This window comes from Adiantum capillus-veneris, chromosome 1 (assembly GCF_014529385.1).
Source record: "Adiantum capillus-veneris isolate H3 chromosome 1, ASM1452938v2, whole genome shotgun sequence".
Classification (NCBI taxonomy): Eukaryota; Viridiplantae; Streptophyta; class Polypodiopsida; order Polypodiales; family Pteridaceae; genus Adiantum; species Adiantum capillus-veneris.
Genome location: NC_140931.1, coordinates 139,652,649 through 139,671,222, shown reverse-complemented (window position 1 = coordinate 139,671,222; position 18,574 = coordinate 139,652,649).

Here is an 18,574-nt window from a genome sequence, read left to right as displayed (position 1 = left end):
TGTATATGTTGCAAACTTGGACATCATTGATGGGCTCAACCAAAATGAGAAAGGATGAGTGTTCTAGTGATGCGTGCTTTCAACATACTCAACATACATATCGTGTTTGGTTTAGCCAATCTACTGCCCAATATTAAGCCGAGGTTCTCTCACAGTAAATTCCTTCTCTCCTTTACATTGCTAGCATAAGCGCAATTTTTGCAACAAAGCTCACCTGACCTATGACATCCACATGATAGTTCAAGCTTTTCTTACTCTTTATTTTAGCATGAACACCTCTCTCTCTCTCTCTCTCTCTCTCTCCCCCCCCTTGTTGACTCTTTTAGCTATTATGGCGAACTCAGTTCTTTTGCACTTCCTCAGTCCCTCAGTTCTTATGCTTGGGCTATATCATATCTTGCAAGCTTTCGAGTTGACGTTTCTCTTCGACCATGTGTTCACAATGGGCAATTACAAGAGACAAGATTGTAGGGTGTAGGGAATGGTCGTCTACTGACCATTCCCGTTAATCATGGGCGATCGGCGGAGGCTGGGAGCTCTGATTACGGGAATGGTCAGTAGGCGACCAGATCTTGGGGGAGGGGTGCCGACAGTGGAGCTTTACGTGTGCTGACCGAGGGTTTGGATTATGATTGTTGAGGTGTCAAAAACTCAGCCCATTCCCACCGTTGACGGCAAGTGATTGGAGCCTCAGGCTAGTATTCTGCATGCTGACGTGGTCGCCATTTGACGACTGCAGACGGAAATTCCGGGTCAGAAAGGGCAACAGATGCATGGCTCACAAGCGTTGCCCCCCGACCCAAGACCTTGACGGTGTAGGGAATGGTCATCCACTGACCATTCTTTGAAAGAAAGGGCGACCACATGGCGACCGGCAGATGGCCGTCACAGTCGGGGGCAAGGGGGGGCATATAAATTAAGGTGTAATGAGCTTGTCGCCTGCTGAGGTGTGGGATCGAGCGATTCCTTGTCTTGACCTGGCCACATGAGCACTGCCATTTCCTGTGATGAGTTGTCAGTAATCCAATGATTGCATGGCTAGATTCTGCACACGAATGGATGGCACCGATCTGCAGTCCCCCCTGCTCTCGAATGTGACGGAAAGTTTCCATCTCCAATTCCTGCAGAGCCTACATTCATTCGTTAGGCTTGGTGGAGCCTCAACTTGATGCTATCAGTGCTCCGTCATGCCTTGGGCCTGTGTATTGCAGCACATCAAGCAATCTCAACCGTCCATTACATTAACATTCTTACATTGAACAGGACAGGAACAGTGCAGTCAACATAATTCCTCCAATGGAATTCATCTAGAGAGAATTAAAGCCAATCATCTCACACAAACAACATTCTAGCCAATCAAATGCAAGATTAGGAAAATATTACAACACCTACATGATTCTAAGCAACCACACACTGTATCAAATAACCAACTGTAAATACAGAACACGAATTAGCCCATTGTAAATCTGAGCATGAAAATAACCCACTGTATCAAATACAGAGCAAAAATTAGCCATCATGGACACATGTAGCCTTACGATTGGGCATGACGGATGGGAATCTCCCTCACCCCCATTGTTCCGAGACACGGAATAGGCTTGGCCTCCGCCTCGCCTATTCCGGCCCGGAACAGTGGGGGTGAGGGAGATTCCCCACCTCATAACCGGCCTTCGCAAGTTCAAGATCGAACTAAATATGGCCTCAAAGCAAAGTAAGAGGCCACTGCTTCTATATTTGTTCAAGGGTTATAATTGTACTAGGTTTTTCTGCATTCGGGTATTCTCGAATGTGAAGAGGAAGCACCCGTGCGAGCAAGCGGGCTTGTTGAGACAATTCTCATTCATGTCCAAGCAAAGGTACTCATAATTGAGAGCTTGAATTGTGCAACCGAGCAAGTTCCCGAGTTCCTACTGCCTTTCAATGCTTGAGCCACCATTTCCTTAAGCTAAACCTCAGGCTCGATCAACTGAGGAGGCTACAGTAACGTTAGCGGGATCGCCACAATCTGCAAGTGCTACTGATCTTGCCTCATCAACCTCAGTACTTTGATGCATGGTATAGTTCATGCCCAAATCCATATTGGTCCTGAATCTTCAATGCAGTGCTCCGTTTCCTTCTTTAGGCTGGATACACATTGCATACATGTGTTACAAACTGAGCTGTTCTTATCTTTAAAAAGTGAAATTTCTTTCAATAACATCCCTAGAAGCATGAAAAATTGGGTTCCTCATAACTGCCAATACGCTCTGACTGTTAGTGTAGATGATGTTGGTAGTGTCTTGAGATAACCGAGGCTCAGTTATCACTTATTGAGCCCACTATGCTCTTTTTTTAATTAATTGAGCTTTGCGAACTGGTCATGCCTTTTTTGGCCTGCCCAAAGGGCTAAGGCCGTAGTGATGTGTTCCCTTTTTCCTAATGAAAAAGGAGAGGTTGTTTTAAAAAAGTGTACATTTTTTTGATTGGTCGGTGCCAGAGCAGACACTCATTATAGAGATTTATAAAGATAAAGATAGAGTTTTGCAGACACTCATTAAAAGACGATTGGTCTCTAAATTTTTTATTGGTTTTAGGTGATATTGGGGGTGGTAATAAACAAGGATGTAAGTGCAGTATGCAATCACATTTTCAAGGAATAATATTTTGGACCTACATCCCAAGAGGAAGAACGAATATTTTGACGACCGTCCACGTGCTGCTCAAGATGATGGTGATTTGCTCTCCACGAGTCCAGACTACACAGGGAGACCATGCTCCGGAGTCCGCAAGCCAAAGGCTGGGCTCAACTCAGAACTGGCTTAGTCTGGGCGGCCTTTGCTCCAGCTCCTTTCGGCATGTGTCCCATGACCTCAACCTGCTTGATCACGCGCTCCCTCTTTGCCATTGAATCCTACCTTGCCCCTCAGCCTCCATGCAGCTCCTTCTCTTCGCTGCTAATCTCTCGGCTTCTAAATGAGGTCGTGTTCTCCCGTCTCGTTCATGAGCTCGCTCGCCCTTCATCATCCGTTTCCTTGATGCTCCTCTGTGCACATTGGGATGGCCCCCGTGGTTGTGCAAGGGCTATAAGAGCAACACTCGTCTTCCATTATTGGGATGCACATTGGGGTGCGGCATTCCTCCTCCTCTGTTGGCAATTAACATTCTCCAGTATTCAGCACACTAGCTGCTACCTGCACTCAAGTAGTTGGGCAGTGCAATGAGATGTACCTCCGGCAGACGATAGGCAGTACGATGTAACAAGTTAGGGCAGACATAGCAAAGCAGCTAAGGACATAGCAGGGTCAGGTGGAGGGTCACCTAGGAGAGGACAAACACATACACACACTCTCTCTCTCTTTCTTTGCACCGGCATTCTTGCGTAGGTATTGCAAGCAGCCCATGCTCTCCGAGCCTCACTCTCTTTTTGGTCTCTCCTGGTCACCAAGACTCACCATCTTTGTCCTCCATTCCTCATCTGCATGGGCTATGAGACAGGTTCTATATAGCTCCATGTGCAGAAGTTCTCTCTCTCTCTCTCTCTCTCTCTCTCTCTCTCATTCTCATTCTCATCACGGCTCAACTTCACCAAGAATTCTCTCTTGCAGTGGCATTGGCAGCATACAATGTACTTGGTTCCCATTTGGTAAGGCATGTAGACAACACTACATTCGAAGGTTGAATCGGTAGCCGTGGAACTATGTGTGTGTGTGTGCGTGTGTGTGTGTGTGTGTGTGTGAGAGAGAGAGAGAGAGAGAGAGAGATATGCTAAACAAGCGAGGAGAGGGAAAAGAGTACGGCGTCTGCACGATCGTGATCTAGGTTTCTCATGAGAACATTGCAAACTTGTAACAGCTCATGAACATTGCAAACCTGCAATAAATTACCTGAAGCATCTTGTGCCAATCATGGGACTTTAACCCATACAATTGAACGCTTCCACCCTTCTTCGCTTTTGTGAAAACTCCCTTTAGCGACCTCATGTATTCTGTTGGTGTGCGAGTAGAGGCAATGGTACCCTTCACGTTGTTTCATTATTCTTTGGCTAGCATCCATGGTGCTTTAGGAAGCACAATCTTTCCATATGGGGCACGATGTGGAGTAGCAGAGGCGGAGAGACGTTTTAAAAGCCTCAAATCCTCCCTCGCACCCAAAGAGTCCTTGTTAATAACGTGGTCCCATAGTGTTTGGGCTACATTCTTGAATACGTGCATGGGATCCAAAAGGTGTTGTATTTTTAAGTCCTTCCAATATGGAAGCCTTAAAAATATGGAATACCTTGACATACCTTTGGTGGAAGAATCGGAGCCGGATTGTTGTTGTGGTGTTCTTCCCAAATGTTTGCCCAATCTGCCATTGTGAGCTTTAGAGGGGTCTTCCCATTTGTAGGAGCCTTGTGCTTGTTATGCCCTTGGGATAAGACATGATGGTTGTTTGGATAGATTTTCTTGCGCAAGGAATCGAGACTCTCCGTCACCAACGATGGCCCGCAAGTAGGACATACATTGTGCCTCGATGTGGACAACCCTGTATACATATCATATCGTTAGGGAGAGAGGGAAAGACAGAGAGAGAGAGAGATAGAGGAAAGGGAGAACCAGAAATCTCTCCAAGGCCAGGATAGTCGTGCATAGTCCACATAAGGATTCCCCTCACAATGGCCTCTCTCCCCCCCTTTGCAAGTGAGACATCGACAACATGAATGCCTCTCCATAACTCCTCCAACTCCTCGATGAGGGGCTCGAGGTAGATGTCAATATTTGACACTTGGTACTTCCCTGGCACAAGCAAGGAGAGAAGTATATTGTCCTTCTTTGTTGTTTTCCGTGGTGGAATATTGTAGTTGACGATCACCACATGCCAAGTGCTCCATGAAGTAGACTTAGTGCCAGGGAACCCAAGCCTCAAGTGTTAAGGCTCCAACCCAAACTCGAGCCATTGAGTTTTGATGTGCCTCCATGCAAGTGAATCGGCAAGAACATACATCATTCCATCATTTGAGCAGTGGTTGGCGTGCCACGCGAGAAGCTCCACGGTAGACTTGCTTTTAAACATGTGTTAGATCCGAGGAATTAATGGAAAATCATGTCTCAATACCTTGCGGGGTAGGTGTGCCTGCTCACCCCGGTCTTGTATTGTGCCTCCCTGCACACGGGACATGAGGTAGCATGTGCATGCTCATTGCGGTATAGCATGCAATCGTTGACGCACGCATGGATACGCTCATATTCCATTCCAAGTGCAGTGATATACGATTTAGCTCGTCGACGATCTAGAGACATGTGGTGATCTTCTGGCAACATTTTGTTCATCAAACTACAACAAACAATCATATTAGTATAATCATTAGGAGATGGCACCATAAAGCGAGTGAAGAGTATATAAAAGCCACATTCCATACTTATAGAAGTAGTGCATGGACATTTTCATTACTCCAACCGATTTTTCCTTGTAAGTTGAGGACTTCCAATGATGCTCGGAGTAGTAAAGAGGTGTTCGGGCACTCGCCATCAATCTATCCTCCGTTTTGGCAGGCCTTTTAGTGCAGGGCTGACAATCCTCCTCGCACATGTCGCACTCATGAGCTAGTAACTTATCACACATGTCGAACATGTGCTCATCCTTTACCTCAAAATGTGATGGAGACGCCATAGGATCTGCCGAAGTAGAGCCAATGGGAGGATCACCATGCGGTGCACCCAAATCGCCCAGTCGCTCTTGCCTCTGCCATTTGGCCTTGCATGCCGATACACCACCACCACCGAACACAGACCAATGGGGCACCTCCTCAAGCGACGGGTGATTCACACAATCATCTCTCCGAGCGCTTTTTCAAGGATGCCAAAGCCTTTCGTTCTCCACGTGCTCCAAGGCAATGCGTCTCAAGCGAGGGATTGCCCTTTTGTACTTGGCGCAAGGACAAGGGAGTTTTTCCTTGAGCCAGCGATCGCGCTCAGGGCCTGCAGGTGGACCACGATCATCCCAGTCGATGTCCTGTACATGAAATGTTGTTTATTTAGTCACGTGTGCTACAAAATAAATAATTAGAAAAGCCCTAATTCCATTAAAAAAATTACATTGTAACATCTAATGGCCTAGTAACTTGTGTGTAGCGAAAAATAGCATGAACATAGTGAGCATTTCATTAGAATAGATTCCTAATGAGCATAACAAGAGTTCTTGGGTGGAGAGAGCAACAAAAAGCATAACACCTAGTTAGATAAGCATGAACAATACTTCAAAAGAGAGAGAAATTAAACTATTGACAACAGTTGAGGACCGGATTTACATGGAGCCGATCCCCCTTCAAAAGGCTTTGTATTAAAGGTTTCCCCCATCAAGGGAGACATTTTACAATACAATTCTTTGTGTTCCTTCAATAACTAGCTAGTGCAATGAAGATGGAAGCTTCGAGCACTAAGAAAACACTTATAAAACACAACATCAATTCCGTCACGGTGTCAGACCCAAGACTTCACACACCTTCGAAGATGGTGAGAGCTAGCGGGGTATGAGAGTAGATTGAGAGGAAGAAGGAATAGTCTTATGAGAAAGATGTACATATCCTCACATAATCACTCATATTAGCATAGCATAGCTTAGTAATTAGGATGGTAGAGGAGATGAGCATGCATTGAAGCTTGGCTCTTGGTTGGATTTGCATCACAAAGCCAAGAGTTGTTGGTGTAGGCCTTCCTTCTCCAAGCTTGAAGTAGATGATAAGCTTTTCATTAAAGCTTGAGAAGGAGAGAGAGAGTCTTCTTGCTTCACACATGAGCTAGTGTGAGTTTGTGGAATAATGCCTTTGAAAAATCAGCCCCCTCTCTCTCTCTCTTGGTAGACCCCTTTTGCTAATTTCAATTGTTGGCTTCCCATTGGACCCCTCCAAGCTTAGCCAATAGGATTTAAGGAGCATAAGTGATAGTCTTTTGACATATGTCCCCCTTTCCCCTTTTGTGAGAGCTTTATGTAATTAATTAATGCAACTAAACTCTCATTGGACCCCTTTGTCTCCTGGCCAATAGGAATCAGGCAAGCCATTGAGCTGTTGAATGCTCATTGGACCCCTTGGGAGACTATCCAATAGTCTTCTAGAGAAATTAATTCTTATCGGTCCTTTTATCAAGTGTTTTTAAATTAATTAAACTAGATGTACTCTAGCCTAATTATTATTGATCCACCTCCATGGCCATCCAATAGGATTTGAGTGCACCTTGTGGGCATCTGGGCTAGGGACCTGACATGTGTCCCTCATTCCCTTTGTGTAAAGGAAGCTTGTGAGTGTGTGTGTGTTTCTCTCTCATCCCCTACTTACAGGGCTCACCCCCTCCTATGTAGGAATCATGAAGACTTTTTTGTACACACACAAAGCATCCAATTTTTCTAAGCTTGACCATTGGACTCGACCTTTGAATTTTGGAACCTTAGCATTTTGGAAGTCTTAATGGGCTGAACCTTAGGGTCTTTAAAGCCCATTGTTGCACATTTCTCTTTTGCAGATGACCCCCCCTTTTGGATCCCTATTTTTCCTCCTTTGGATCCCTACTGTGGCCAGTCTACCAGCTTAACGAATATTCTAGCTTTTTCTCCCCTGGTACTTCCCCATATTAAATGATCAGTTTAACATGAGAAAATCATTTAGGAGAATGACCCTTCCAAAAATTACTGGCCATTCTAGGATCTCTATCCGAAACTATGGACATTGACAAGCCATGGTACTTAGAAGATTTGTGAAATGAAGAGGGTTGCCATTTGATGGGCTTTTATAGTCTTTTTAACAGGCAGAAAATGAGCTTGTTTATGTTAGGAAATAAGACGTAGCTAAATAGATAATTGAGTAGATTACTTAATGGAGAGAGACAGATTTATATACACGAGATTATAGAGTAGAGAGAGAGAGAGAGAGAGAGAGAGAGAGTACACACGATATACGTGGTTCACCCAATGTGGGTTACGTCCACGGGAAAGAAGCCACTCAATGGCTTTAGTACTTCAAAACAAGAAGTAGTTTACAAAGGGATTATACCCTTAATGGAGCTCCCGCCTTGCTTCACTCTCACCACCTCACACTCACCTTGTTGCATCAACTTCACACTATGAAATGTGTGTAGAAATGGCCTCCTTTTATAGGCCAAAAGGGCTGCCCTCTATTATGAGAGACAGCCATGTGTAGCCGTCCTTGTGCGAATAAGTCCAAATCGGACCCTCCAATCCGCCCATGTGTGGCCGCCCTTGAGAAGACAAGTCCGCTTTTGAATTCTGCCACCGGCCATTGAATTCGGCCACCGGCCATTGACTTCCGACCACCGGCCATCGACCATTGAGTACCGGCCACCGGCCAACCGACCGGTTGTTTTCCGACCACTTTCCGGCCGCCATCCGGGCCGCCATCCGGCCATAATATTCCGGCGAAAAAAAGTCTCGGGGGCCTCCGCCCCCGAGGCCTTTAAAGTTGCCTCTGATTCTTGTCCGTGAAAATTTTGGTTTCCAGTGAGTGATTTTCCTTCACGCATGATGGCTTCTCCTCATAATGGGGGCCTTACAAATGTGCTTTTTTACCACAGAAAATTACAAGGGTAAATCACGCTCCATACTTAACAATCTCCCACTTGGAGACTGATCTCCAAACCAAACCTGTGACTGCTTTCCATTCTGGCTTCTTATCCTTGAATGCCGATTGAAGATGAGCAAAAGCTCAACTTCTCCTTGTTGACCACCTTTGTAAACATGTCTGCAGGATTTTCACTTGTATGCACCTTTCCTAGCTTTAGTTGTCCCTCTTCCAAAAGAGTGCGTATGAAGTGATATCTCACCTCAATGTGCTTTGTCCTTGAATGAAAGGCTGAGTTCTTTGCAAGATAGATAGCGCTTTGGCTATCACTGTACAAGACACAATTGTCTTGTTTGAATTCAAGCTCTTCTAAGAATCTGTGAAGCCACAGAATTTCTTTGCTTGCCTCCGTCATTGCTACATACTCTGCTTCCGTGGTAGAAAGCGAAACCACTTTCTGCAGCTTTGAAGCCCAGCTTACTGCTGTGCCTCCAACCGTGAACACATAGCCAGTAGTGCTCCTTCGAGTATCTTTGTCACTTGCCATATCTGCATCAGCATACCCTTCTAGAAAAATATCAGTTCCTCCAAAATACAAAGCATTTGTTGTTGTCCCTTTTAGATACCTAAGTATCTACTTCACAGCTTGCCAATGCTCTTTACCTGGGTTGTCCATGAACCTACTCACAACTCCCACTGCATGTGCAATGTCTGGCCTTGTCCAGACCATAGCATACATTAGAGAACCTATCGCTGCAGCATATGGAACTTTAGACATATAGGCTATCTCCTTTTGTGTCTTTGGACACATATCCTTCGTTAGTTTAAAATGACCAGCCAAAGGTGTAGAAACTGGTTTTGCATTTTGCATTGCAAACCTTTCTAGTACCTTCTTGATGTAATCTTCTTGAGATAGCTTTATTGTCTTCTTCGTCCTGTCCCTTGATATTTTCATACCAAGTATCCTCCTTGCAGCACCTAAATCTTTCATTGAAAAAGATTTGGACAGCTCCTCTTTTAGGTCTTTGATGTCCTGCATGTTAGCACTTGCAATCAACATGTCATCAACATACAACATTAGGATGATGAATTTCCCATCTCCCAAATTCTTCGTGTAGACGCAGTGATCCGAGTTTCATCTTGTGAATCCATGATCCAACATCCATCGATCAAACTTCAAGTACCATTGTCTTGATGCTTGCTTTAAACCATACAAGCTCTTCTTTAATCTGCAAACCATTTTCTCCTTACCTTTTACTTCATACCCCTTTGGTTGAAGCATGTAGATTTCCTCCTCTAAGTCACCGTGAGGGAATGCCGTATTTACATCCATTTGCTCGAGATTTAGATCATGAGCAGCCACAAGGCTTAAGACAAGCCTAATTGAGTTCATTTTTACAACAGGAGAAAATATTTCATTGAAGTCAATACCTTTCTTTTGAGAAAAACCTTTTACCACAAGCCTAGACTTGTACCTTTTCTTCCCACCTTTTTCTTCCTTTAGCTTGTACACCCATTTGTTTTGAAGTGCCCGCTTACCTTTAGGCAACTCAACCAACTCCCATGTTTGGTTGCGATGTAGTGAGTCCATCTCCACTTGCATGCTCTTCGTCCATTCTTCTTTGGATTCATGTTGCATAGCTTCTTCATATGATTCCGGCTCTCCAGAATCTGAGATCAAGAGATGGTTGAAGGAAGGAACAAACCTTTCTGGAGGTCTACTTGCTCTTGTAGAGCTTCGGGGAATAGGTTGAGGCTCCTCATTTGGTTGACGTTGTTGCACATTGTCAACGTTTGCAGTCCTTGAGTCTTCACCGTCCTCAAGCTCCATGTACTCATCACCTGTTTCTTTTGTTTGTTTTCTTTCCAAGTAATCTTTGTACATATTTTGTTCGTTAAAAATTACATCCCTACTCCTTAAGATTTTACCATCTTCAGGATTCCATAGGCGATACCCAAAGTCTCCTTCTCCATAGCCAATGAAGAAACACTTTTTGGACTTTGCATCTAACTTTGATCTTAGGCTTCTATCTATGTGCATGAAAGCCTCACACCCAAACACTTTGAGAAATGCATAATTCACCGGTTTACCTGTCCATGCCTCTTCTGGAACTCCCCCATCCGATGCCGTTGAGGGTGACCGATTGATTAAGTACACAGACGTACTTACAGCTTCCGCCCAAAGCTCAAGCGGTAGGCCTGCATGTAGCCGCATGCTTCGTGCTCGTTCCATGATTGTCCTTTTCATCCTTTCCGAAATCCCATTTTGTTGAGGTGTCCTTGGGGTTGTCCTTTGCCTCCGAATGCCATTGCTAGCACAAAAGCTTTCAAAAGCTTGGCTGCAATATTCGCTTCCATTGTCGGATCTGAGGCATGTAACCTTGGTACCTGTTTCATTCTCCACAATGGCTTTCCACCTTTGAAATATGGAAAATACACCGGATTTATTCTTCATGACATAAACCCATGTTTTTCTAGTCGCATCGTCTATGAATGTTACATAGTACAATGAGCCACCAAGTGATGGTGTACTTGCAGGACCCCAAACATCAGAATGAACCAACTCAAGTTTTTTATTTTTTCTTTCATTTCCTAATTTTGAAATTTTACCCTCTTTTGTTTACCATAAACACAATCTTCACAGAACTCTAAGTCCACTTCTTTCAAACCTGGTAGAAGCTTCTTTGTTTGAAGGATTTGCATTCGTTTGGCACTCATATGCCCAAGTCGGTAGTGCCACACCGCACTGTCAACTTCTGTAGTTGCTGCACAAGCTGAAGGTTGCGTGCTAACAGTACACAAGTAAAGTGTACCGACTTTTTCACCCTTGGCAACCACCAAAGATCCCTTTGAGATCTTCCACCGTTTGTTTCCGAATGCAATGTTGTGACCTTCATCGTCCAATTGTCCTGTAGAGATCAAATTTTTGCGAAGAGAAGGAACATGCCTAACATCTTTAAGCTTCCATTCATTTCCGTTAGCAGTTTTGACAGAAACTGTATCTTTGCCGACAATCTCACAAGCTTCATCATCTCCCAAGTATACATACCCAAAATTACCTTTGGTGTAGTCTTGGAAATGTTGCTTGTGTGGTGTTGCATGGAATGAAGCCCCGGAATCTACTATCCAGGAATTAGACACATTGTCTAATAGGAGAATTAGAGCATCTTGCTCTACTTTACCTGCCACATTGGCCTCCGATGTTGGCTTGTTGTCTTGAGACTTTGTCTCCTTCTTCTTCTTGGACCAGCAATCCTTCTTGACGTGGCCCTTCTTGCCGCAGTTCCAACATTCAAGAAGTGACTTTGTGCGTGACTTGCTCCGCCTTGAACGATCACGACCCTTTTGGTTTTTGAACCTCTCCTTAAGCCTTCCTCTTCTTTCTACTGACAGTGCAGCACTTGATGATTCTCCTATGCTTCTCCTTCTCATTTCCTCGCTTAGGAGAACACCCACAACATCATCAAACTTAAGAGTATTTGTGCTAGAGATAGAATTACTTACAGCCATCACAAGGCTGTCCCAACTATCCGGTAGAGATGATAGTATAAGGAGAGCTCGCACTTCGTCATCGAAATTGATTTTCACTGATCGAAGTTGACTTATGTTTGTGTTAAAGTCATTTAGGTGTTCTGCAACTGAACCATTCTCTGCCATCTTTAGATTGAACAAGCGCTTCATAAGAAATACCTTATTGGATGCTGATGGTTTCTCGTAGAAGTCGTCAAGTGACTTCATCAAGTCCTCCGTGGTCTTCATCTCCGAAACATTGAAGGCCACCGTTGACGCTAAGCTTAACCGGATTGTTCCCAGTGCCTTTCGATCAAGGACAATCCATGCTTCATCTGCCATTGTTGCGGGCTTCTTCGCAAGAACGCCTAGTGGAAAATAGAGGTCCTTCTGGTAGAGATAGTCTTCAATTTGCATCTTCCAATGTTGGTAGTTTTTACCGTTGAACTTCTCAATCTTGAGCTTCCCTTCCTCCGCCATAACTCCCACTTAATTCAATGAATCCTTTCCTTGAGATAATTTAGCTACGAACAAACCTTGCTCTGATACCAGGTGTTAGGAAATAAGACGTAGCTAAATAGATAATTGAGTAGATTACTTAATGGAGAGAGACAGATTTATATACACAAGATTATAGAGTAGAGAGAGAGAGAGAGAGAGAGAGAGAGTACACACGATATACGTGGTTCACCCAATGTGGGCTACGTCCACGGGAAAGAAGCCACTCAATGGCTTTAGTACTTCAAAACAAGAAGTAGTTTACAAAGGGATTATACCCTTAATGGAGCTCCCGCCTTGCTTCACTCTCACCACCTCACACTCACCTTGTTGCATCAACTTCACACTATGAAATGTGTGTAGAAATGGCCTCCTTTTATAGGCCAAAAGGGCTGCCCTCTCTTATGAGAGACAGCCATGTGTAGCCGCCCTTGTGCGAATAAGTCCAAATCGGCCCCTCCAATCCGCCCATGTGTGGCCGCCCTTGAGAAGACAAGTCCGCTTTTGAATTCGGCCACCGGCCACCGGCCATTGACTTCCGGCCACCGGCCAACCGACTGGTTGTTTTTCGGCCGCCGTCCGGCCATAATATTCCGGCGAAAAAAAAGTCTCGGGGGCCTTCGCCCCCGAGGCCTTTAAAGTTGCCCCTGATTCTTGTCCGTGAAAATTTTGGTTTCCGGTGAGTGATTTTCCTTCATGCATGATGGCTTCTCCTCATAATGGGGGCCTTACAAATGTGCGCTTTTACCACAGAAAATTAAAAGGGTAAATCAAGCTCCATACTTAACAGTTTATTGAACCTGTCTACTATCGTCCATATTCCCGTATTCCCATGGATAGACTTAGGCAATTCAAAGATAAAATCCATGGATATGCTCTCCCATGGTGAATTAGGGATTGGCAATGGTTGAAGCAATCCATGTTGCTTCCCTCTATCAAACTCGTCTTTTGGCATACCACACATTTAGAAACATACTCTTGTATGTTTGCTTTCATAGTAGGCCAATAGAAATATGTTTCAATCCCTTTTTGGGTAGCTTGAATCCCTCTATGCCCCGCATAAGGAGGAGCATGAGATTCATATATTACTTTCTCATGTAGTGAGTTAGTAACGCATAATCTATTGCCATAGAGAACATAACCATCTTGTAAAGTAAATAGTTCCTCTTTCTTCCCTAGTGCAAGGACTAAAATCACATCTCTAAAATCGAGATCAATAGCGTACTCATCTATCATAGAAGATAGATCATTGTGAGTTGTTATGGAAACCGCATTCTCACTCTCGGCCGTCTTGAGAGTGCATTGACTGCTTGATTATGCTTGCCAACAATGTGAGCAATATGAAAATGAAATTGCAAAAGGAAATTTTCCCACCTCATTTGTTTGTCGGAGAGCTTGGTCTGCGTCATGAAGTACTTAAGGCTTTGGTGATCCGTTCGCAGAATGAAAGGAGTCCCCAATAAATAGTGCTTCCATGAGTCTAAGGCATGTAGAATTGTGAGGAGTTCCTTTTCATATATGACTAGAGCTTGCTCAACAAGGTCGAGCCTTTGACTTTCATAGGCTATGGCATGCCCTTCTTGGAGAAAAATAGCTCCAAGGCAATCACCACAAGCGTCACATTGGACCTCAAATGGCTTTGAGAGATCCGGCAGTGTAAGCACAGGTTGAGAGATAAGCTTTTCAAAAGCATTGTTCTCCTTGGCAGACCATGTATACCTAACGTTTTTCTTTGTTAGGTCATGTAATGGTCCCACGATTTATGAGAACTTTTCTATGAAGCGTCTATAGTATGTACACATACCTATAAAGCTTCTTAGTTCATGAGGATTCCTTGGTTTAGGCCATCCTTTTATTACCTCTAACTTTGATGGATCCATTTGGATGCCATCTTGAGAGATAATGTGACCTAAATACTAAATCTCTTGCAAGAAAAAATCATTGGTCTTTCGATTAACATAAAGTTTATTCTCTCTTAAGACTTGAAATATTACCTAGAGGTGTTGCTTGTGTTCGTCTAGTGAATTAGAGTAGATGATGATATCATCAAAGAACACTCCAGTAAAGGTTCAGTGAGGCCTGAATAGCTTCTCCATCAAGTGGTTAAATGTGGCTGGTGCATTGGTCAATCCAAAAGACATGACAATGTATTCGTAAAGACCAAACTAGTGCAAAATGCGGTCTTTACAATGCCTTGATCAATTATTTGGTGATAGCCACTTTTTAGGTCAATCCTACTGAAGTAGGTGGACCCCTTGTAGCTTATCAAATAGGTCTTCTACCTGTGGAACGGCAAAATACCACTGGTGAGCAAAATGGAGATGAGCTAGGCCTAACTATGCCCTTCTCAACTAACATATGTACTTGCCGCATAATCTCCTCTTGTTGATCTTGAGAAACTCTATAAGGAGGTTTATTAGGCAGTGAACTTCCTGGAAGAAGCTCAATTTCATGGTCATCATTGCCTCGTTTAGGAGGTAGTTCACGAGGGATGTCGTCAATAAAGACATCTTGAAACCCCTTGAGAAAATTGGATAAATCTAATTCCTTATGATTGTTTATATTTTCTTTTGCTAAAGCATTAGGTTCATTTTGTGAATCTTTAACAAAAATCATGTACACGGAAATAGAGCTCTTTAAGCTTGCATATGTACAATGGGTATGGTGTTACCCATTTCCTAGCATCTGTGTACATATCTTTTTCCCTGTACTTAAAGTAGATTTTCCTTTCAGGGAATTTAACATTAGCAGCCATGCGATCAAACCATGGTGCCCCTAGGATTACATCCTCGTGCTTGAGAGGAGAGATAAAGAAGTCCTCTTTGTCCACATAGCTTTGGATATGGAGCCTCAATTTCCTGATTAAGGGAGTGACTGAAGCTTCTTGCCCCTTGAAAGCACCATCTACGGGTAGGACATCTCCCATCTCATAGGCTTGGATGCCTAGCTTGGTGGCCAACTCTGTGGATATAAAATTGTGAGTAGAATGAGGCTCAAAGAGAATAAAAGCATCATGTTTTCTTACCTTTCTCCAAGCATGGCATAGAGGATATCCTTTGTGGTGAGCTTCCTCTTCTTGGATTTCGACCAAGTTATCTCTAGGAGGCTCATGGTGGGTGTTCTTTTGGGGACAAGCGCGGTATGCATGCCCTTTCTCGCCGCACTTGAAACAATGGTTATCCTTGTGATAATTTTCAAGCTCTTTAGGAGAGAGTTTATTTTTGCCTTTGTAAATTCCCTTCTCCTTAGCTTTGTTGTTATTGGAACTACCCTTGTGAGATTTTTGGACATTGTCCTTCCCCTTAGTCTCATTGGAACCCTTGTTTTCCGTGGGCTTAGAATTTCTCTTAGCCCCTGTTTGGAAATTGATTCGAGAAGCCACCATAGTATGGTGTATAACCGCCGATATGGTGCGTGGCCTTTGGGAGTTGACGTATTCGCCATTTCTTCAGTTAAACCCGCACAAAATTGTTGTTTTTGCTCTCCATAATCCATCTTTTTGAGGACAGTGGCTTTGAGATGTATATCCCAAAACTTGTCTACATATTTATGAATGGATTTGCAGGGAGAGAGCTTCAAGATTCACCATTCGGTGAGTACTTTGTCTTTGGCATCGGTGGCCAAAAACTGCTTCATGATGGAAGCTCTTAAAGATTTCCATGTTTGTGGAGCTTCACCATTGGCCCGTATGCTAGACCACCATTGCCTGGTGGACTTTTGAAAGTGCATGGCTATATGGTGTAGCTTAGAGGACTCCGTGAAGCCCTCATCTCCAAATGCCGCATCGAATTGTTGGATAAAGGCCAAGATGTTGTCCATAGCACCAAAGGTGCCATTGGTAAGGAAAGAGATGCTCTTTTCTCCCTCTTTGAACTTCTTGAGCTTGGATGACTTCTTGAGCTTGGACGACTTCTTGAGCTTGGACGACCTCTTCCATGTGGCATAGGATTTCCTATGGCGTCTTCTTTTTTATGGTTCAAAAGTTGAACCATCGCTTTCTTCAGAAGATGAAGAATTTGAGGAAGATGGAGAAGAGGATGACCTCTTTCGTGTCTTTTCTTGCCATGGTTCTCTTTGTCCACACCATCACTTTCTTCATAAGAGGAAGAGGATGAAGAATATGGAGAAGAGGGTGACCTCTTTCTCGCATTTTTCTTCTCTTGCCTTTTGTCATCCGTCTTTGAATTATGGTGTGGAGAAGTGTGCGATGGTCTTCTCTGTTTAGGAGGTGATGGAGAGCATTTAGCCCACCGTCTTCATGGAGCCATCTCCGTCGAGGTGGCAGGAGAATGATTTCTTTCTCGTTCCTATGGTGGGGGCTCTTGAGTTCTCCTTTGGAAAGGAGATGCATCATCAAGAAGAAAATTTTTGAGTCCTTCGTATGAATCCTCTTCTTCTTTTTGAATCGAAGAGAGGCCTCTTTCGGGAGTCTCGCAAGGGGGCTTTCTAGGTACTCTCTCATCATGGTGGGGAGTTTGGAGAATCCCCGGCATGAGCACGAAGCTGTTGTTGCACTTCACTTTGGAGGGATGGATTGCCCATGGCTTGTTAAAGCCTAGAAACAAGGAAGTAAACAAGCATAGGGGCATCATTAGTAGCCTACTCATTAGCAAAATCAAAGCTATCAACATTAATTTCACTCTCTTTACTATTGTCATCCATTATAACAACTTTTAGGTGCAAACTTTTTTAGGTGTACTTTGGCACTTCAAGCCCTAGTTGCTGCTCCTCTTTACCCCTTTAGAAAAGCACTCAAGCTATTGTACCCCTGGCTTGAATACCATTAATTGCAAGGAAGATTAGAGAGGGTCTTTCAACACCAAAACAGCACCAGCTCCTGTCAAGCTTCTAATAGCCCAACCATTTATAGCTAGCTTGAGGACCTCCCTTCTTGAGCAAGAAAAGAGAAACCTCGTTCTCTGCTACCAATGTAGCATTTAATGGCCTAGTAACTTGTGTGTAGCGGAAAATAGCATGAACATAGTGAGCATTTCATTAGAATAGATTCCTAATGAGCATAACAAGAGTGCTTGGGTGGAGAGAGCAACAAAAAGCATAACACCTAGTTAGATATGCATGAAAAATACTTCAATAGAGAGAGAAATTAAACTATTGACAACAGTTGAGGGCCGGATTTACATAGATCCGGTCCCCCCTCCAAAAGGCTTTGTATTATAGGTTTCCCCCATCAAGGGAGACATTTTACAATACAATTCTTTGTGTTCCTTCAATAACTAGCTAGTGCAATGAAGATGGAAGCTTCAAGCATTGAGCCCTCACAGTCTCATACCCAAGACCTCACACACCTTCAAAGATGGTGAGAGCTAGCGGGGTATGAGAGTAGATTGAGAGGAAGGAGTAGTCTTACAAGAAAGATGTACATCTCCTCACATAATCACTCCTATTAGCATATCATAGCTTAGTAATTAGCATGGTAGAGGAGATGAGCATGCATTGAAGCTTGGCTCTTGGTTGGATTTCCATCACAAAGCCAAGAGTAATTGGTGTAGGCCTCCCTTCTCCAAGCTTGGAGTAGATGATAAGCTTTTCATTAAAGCTTGAGAAGGAGAGAGAAAGAGTCTTCTTACTCCACACATGAGATAGTGTCAGTGTGTGTGGAATAATGCCTTTGAAAAATCAGCCCCCTCTCTCTCTTGGTCGACCCCTCTTGCTAATTCCTCTTGCTCGCTTACCATTGGACCCCTCCAGGCTTAGCCAATAGGATTTAAGGAGCATAAGTGATAGTCTTCTGACATGTGTCCCCGTTTCCCCTTTTGTGAGAGCTTTAGGTAATTAATCAATGCAACTAAACTCTCATTGGACCCCTTTTGTCTCCTGGCCAATAGGAATGAGGCAAGCCATTGGGCTGCTGAATGCTCATTGGACCCCTTCGGAGACTATCCAATAGTCTTCTAGAGAGCTTAATTCTTATTGGTACTTTTATCAAGTGTTTTTAAATTAATTAAACTATATTTAATCTAGCCTAATTCTCATTGGTCCACCTCCATGGCCATCCAATAGGATTTTGAGTGCACCTTG